We start from the raw sequence: 6,102 nt of genomic DNA on the forward strand, positions 1-6,102 counted from the left end.
GGACTTTGCACTAGGGATCCAAAAGGCAACTAGATCAGAATGCGGCTAAGTATGGAAAGGGGCTTGAATTTTGCTGTTTGTAGCATGTGTATATCTGTGTGTGTACAAGTTCATGTGGATTAGTGTGTTCGTATGCTTCCACACACAGGTGCACTTGTGAGGGGGGCTTGCCTCCCTGTTATGAGGTTGGTTTGGGCATATTGGTGGTAATGTTAGCTACATTGTGGGTATGCATGTTAGGATGGTACCTATCACTGGCATAAACTTCACATATGATAATTATCAATGATAAACTGACATATTTTGATCAGTTAAATGCCATTACCTCTGCTGTCTTCTATACTTTCAGACTGATTAAGAGGGTTTTACCTTTCATCCCCGTTAATCTTCAGAAAACAGTAGTCATACATTTGGTGTTGTCTAAGATTGACTACTGCAATGGGCTTAACCCCAACGCCCATCAGCATGTCCTCAACAAGCTGCAAACCCTGCAAAACGTGGCAGCCCGCGTGCTTCTGAAAGTCCCTAAAAAACAGTCTGTCTCCAAGTCTATGAGGAAACTTCATTGGCTCCCCATCAGACAGAGGGTCACTTTTAAGGCACTCCGTAATGTATACAAAGCACTGCATGATCAAGGTCCCATTTTTTTGAGGAAGATGATTACTTGGTACACTCCAGCTATGTCTTTATAGTCTGCCTCTGCCAAATTGGTGGTAGTGCCCAAGTTCAAACGTGCAGCCTGCGACGGCTGAACCTTTGTGTTGGGAGCAAAGAAAGCTTTGAATGCTCTTCCCCTATATATTAAAGCCACGCCCAACCTCTTGGCTTTCAGGAAAGCCTTGAAGACATGGCTGTTTACCTTTGAGTAGGCTTCACATCTTCTGCTCCTCTTCTCTGTTAACCTCACCAGCATCAACATACCTTTTCTGGCAACTGAGCACTTTAGAAAAATAATTAACCTAACATAACAAGTCAGGAAACTTCCCATTGGAGAAGTGGACAGATTCTGACTTCAGTGCGAAGTTAAACTCGCCCTGCACTGGAGTAGGCTGGATTTCCCGGTGCAAGATGTCCTGGTTTTCTACATATACACTAGAAATCATGAGGGCACTGACAGCAACATCTGCCTTTGCAGGAACAAGGTGCGGGGCAGTAGATCATGTGGCACCTGAGGATGTGGGCACTGGCTAGCACTAATGAACTGCACGGGTATGAGGAAGGCCCTGTTCTACTGAGACAGGCAGGGAGATTGTGTTAGTACACCAGATGGGGCTTAGAGCTGGGAGTGGAGGTGTGGAAGAGGCGACAGGAGATTGTCACAGAGTTGTGGTAGATCACCCACTGGATGGCTGCTGAAGTTGGGCTCTTTGCAAGCTTCGGACTTTGTGAAGTTTGCTCTGTTAAAAATATGAGCCGCCCAACCTCGCACACCCTGACTAACAGGCTGAAGTGAGTAGGGAGAGAAACAGATTGGCGTGAGGAGCAGATTATGTAGATCAAGTTACCACGTGGAGTGGATCAGGGAAGTTGCCATCCTTCCCTACATCCTCAAGACGCTTCTAGAAGGAGATCAGGTAGGTAATGGTTCCTGACAGGTGAGCGCTGAGTGTGGCAGACACGTCTCTGTTTAGTCTGCATTCTGCCTGGCAGGGGACTGAAAACTCAAAGACGTCAGACCTATTGAATCCTCTCTGGCTTCCTACCCAAGACTACGCCTGGCAGGGTCCTCTGAAACAAGTTCCTCCTAACTCTATCTGTTCACAAGATGGAGCACCTAGAAACAGAAGGTCAAACTATTAAAGCACAGAGATGTGTACGTTGCAGGTCCCAGGATGCTAGAATAGCCTCACTCTGGCTCTGCGGAATCACTTGTAAATCTTCAGAAAGAGAGAGATATATTGCTTATTAATGACCTGGCAGAATTGATTGTGAGATGCAGCAAGCAAGTAACCCCTAGATGGTTAGATGTGGACAACAGGAAATGTGTCATAAACAATCTGCATCCCCAGAACTGACTCGTCTTTCAATTCACATCATCAGAACTAATCTCTCCGTCAAGTTGATGAACCAAAGTATTGTTCTCGATCAGTGTCGCCCTACCAATATTTTAAAGTTACCTTAGACCTCACTCTGATGCACCTACTAACCTGCAATCAGGACCACTGGAATTGTGTGGCAGGGTAGGACCCAAGTATGCAGCATGGTTGACTATATTAGGCAGTGAGAAAACACCAATTAATGTGGCACATTTTATGATAGTATTACTTTATTATTTGGTTGCTTTTACTCATGGTAATAATGTATGGGCAAGGAGCTCCTCATTAGTACCAGTTTAACACGCAAACACATCAATGAGCAACTGAAAGGTGACCAGTCAATCTTTGTGAAGAGCCATCCAGAGTGTAATAGCATGTACTTCTGCATTTTCTTTCTTTTAAATATTTTTTATTCAGAATATAGACACAGTGATAAGCAATACACTGGTTAGAGAATATGTAAGAAATAAAACAAAATTACAGAGTTAACAAATTCATTTAAACAAGAGATCTCTTAGTAACATCAGAAAAGTACCATATCATTGAAAAACTATTGAGAGAAAAGAAACAATAAGAATAAAATAATCAAAACAGTAAATATATATATTACAGAAGTGTTATAACTGTTCTGTTTGTTTTAATTTTATATGAAAGGGGAGAGAGAAGAGGGAGGGGGAAAGGATGAGAGAAGAAAGAAAAGAAAAAAGAAATGATAGATGAAGCAAGACAGAATTATTAGGAGAAGGATGAGTTTGAGAATAGAAAATTAGTAAAAGGTAACCATAATAAATCAGATTTAATCTTTTGAGATATCGAAGGAGAAGAAACAGAAGCTATTCTATGTTCTTCACAAATTAAATTCCACCAGACCAAAAAGTATGTTTTAGAGTTATCTTTCCAACACGTTAATATAACTTTAAAGGCAAGAGCAATAAAAAGGTCAAATAAAATAGTTTTTGAAGGAAAATGGTAAAAATCAGCAGATAAAGTTCCCAAAAAATATCGTGAATAGAGTGGAACATTACATGAAAAATCAATAAACATTTAGACCATATAGCTTTCCAAAATTCATGAACTTAGGACAATAATAAAGTAAGTGTGTCAAAGTACCATCAGAGGAGAGACATGACCAAAATAGGGGAGAAATAGAAGAGTCAATTTTATGAAGAAATTGGGGAGTAACAACCACTCTATTATATATACAATATAAGGTGTGAGTAATATTAGCAGCTTTAGAGGTCTTACATTTTTTTCCCACATCTGATCCCATTGATGAATAGATAGTGATTGAGATAAATCATTTTCCCACAACAGTTCAGTAGAGGATTTATTCCTTGTAATAACGGGGGAGGACATAGTTTTATATATAAAAGAAGCTCTTGGAGTGGGATCCATAATAATATTATATAAGGGTGTCATAGGGATAACGGAATTAACATTGGATTTAAAATTATTGTTTAATAGTAAGGCTTGAGGACAAGACATAATGAATGTAGGTGCACATGCATCAAACTAAGAAATAACGATTCCTAAATAGCGAAAAATAAGAAATCGCTATTTAGAAATCGTTATTCCGAATGCACGACCGATTTTGTGAATTTTTACAGAATCTGTAAAATTTGCAATTGCATATAGCGATACAGGCGCCAAGTCGCGCTATTTCCGAAAAGCCTAATACCCACCTCGCTATTAGCGAAATCACTATTAGCGAAATCGCAAATAGCTAGGTCACTTTTTGATGCACGGTGATGACATCACAACCAGGAAGTCATCCAGCGCATGCTTCATTCAGTGTTCAGTGAGAGTGAGAGGAGGAGGCTGAGTGCAGGAGCAGAACAGGACATCGAACAACTGTGCTTGCAGACCTGTCCCTTGTTAAAAATTGATACGTCAGCATTCAGGGGGGGAGTACACCAGGCAGGAAACGCAAGCTGGAGTTCAGTGAGAGAGAAAATGAACACCTCATTGAGGAGGTAGTCAGCAGCCATGACAAGCTATTTGGTAAACTGTCACTGAAGGTCCCAGAGGCACAGAAGCGCAAAATCTGGCTCAGGATCCAGAATAAAGTTAATGCAGTGGGGGTCACCCCCCACTCAATAGACAAACTAAAAATGCTTTGGTACGACCTGCGCAGCCGCGCTATAGAGAGGATTGCTGAGAGGCTGAAGGAGGCCAAGAAGACCGGAGGGGGACCAGCAACACAGCCTGGGAACACACCCATTGAAGACCTGGTGGAGTCCACAATCCAGCCTGAACCCGTGGGGGGAGTGACCCAGCTGGACACATCCGGAGCGCCCAGCACATCTCAAGGTAAGATGCATGCAAGTGACCATTACAAGACACATATCAAAATGTGCACATCACCCCAGTTCAGCACAAGTGTACTGAAAGCAATTCCAGTCCACATTTTCCACCCACAACCAAATGCATTATGGGAGACACAGGCAGGTTAGGCAGGTTTGTAGACAAACAGACAATAAGAAGTTAAAACAAGTGAACACCCCATGCACAGGTCCGGCACAGCACAGTCCAAAGCCGGAGGCGCAGAGCAAGGTCCCACTTCACACCGCAGGAGGACCAATCCACAAATGTCTGGGGTGGGCTGGATGCACAGATGCTCGGGGTGCAGCGCCTGCAGGCCAAAAACATGAGGTTAGTGCAGGCCCAAATCAGCACGATGGCAAGTACCATCGCTGTCATGAGTGATTGCATGAGGGAACTCACTACAGCTGTGGTGGAGGGCAACAGACAGTCAAATGCGGCCATGCAGGAGCTGACCAGGGTGATGCAGGAGGGCCAGGTGACACAGAGGAGATGGCATCGCCAGTTGATGCAGCGCTTACAAGGCTATACCCAATCAAACAATCGCCTGAGCGCCAACACTGCACTGCTGTCCCGTAGGTTCAGCTCCATGCAGATCGAGATGACCCATTGTTGTGGGGATGTGGCCAACGCACTGGGCCAGGTAACCAATGCCGTGGAACTAATGCAGTCTGTCGCTGTTGGGGCTAGCAATGTGACGGGGGAAGAGGGGAGTGAGGAGGCCTCAAGCCTCAGTAGCCTGTTGGTGCCAGTCACCACTTGCAGGAGACGCGCCACTCGAAGCACCACACCCTCTGTAGGCTCCATGAGGGATGGAGATGAAGCAGGCGATAGGCGTGGAAGGAAAAGATAGACAGGCATGTGCAGAGCCAAACAACCATGGTGAAGTAACCATTGCCACTGACATTACTAGTGACTGAGTTTCAAGTCCTGTGATTATGTCATTGTAGAATTTTAAAAAAATGCAAGCTCTGTGCTACTTGCCACATATGTGTGCTTCAACACTACAACATGATTTAATTATGACAAATATAGAACAGTTCGGAAATGCTACGTCTTGTCTCATCATTACTCACCTCAGAAAAAAATGTTGTGTGATTTCTGCATGTCTCCTTTGCCCTTCTGCTGAGCTTGCCCCATGTGCTAGTCTTAGTTGTGGCCCCTGCTGGTTGTCCTCCTCTGGTTCACTGTCGGTGAGTTCAATGGGTATGCCCCTCCTAATGGCAATATTGTGCAACATGGCACATGCAGCCACAATTCTGCAGCAGGTGTCGGGCCGGTACCACAATGCACCGCCAGTCTTGTGGATGCAGCGGAAGTGACTTTTCATCAGCCCAAAGGTGCATTCGATGACATTTCGTGACGATGTGCGCTGCATTGTACCTCTGCTCATTTGGGGTGGCTGGGTTGAGGTAAGGCGTCATACTGTAGTTTCACACAGCATCTGCACTGTCACCTACAGGGTAGTGAGCAAAGGGTTAGTAACAGTTATGCATTGCCATTTGACCATTGTGTGTGAGGGATCATTATATGAGTTTACCAAGCAGATGTCCTTCGCCAAAATCACCCCTGAGCAGACGGGTGTGTATGCCACTGTGTCTGAATATATATGAGTCATGTGTGCTCCCAGGGTATTGAGCCAAATGTCTGTGATGATATGGTTGGCGTTGCAGACTACTTGTATGTTGATTGAGTGATAGGATTTACGGTTCCTAAAAATGCATTCATTCACTGCTGGGGGACA

The sequence above is a fragment of the Triturus cristatus genome, chromosome 1_2, assembly GCF_964204655.1.
Source record: "Triturus cristatus chromosome 1_2, aTriCri1.1, whole genome shotgun sequence".
Lineage (NCBI taxonomy): Eukaryota > Metazoa > Chordata > Amphibia > Caudata > Salamandridae > Triturus > Triturus cristatus.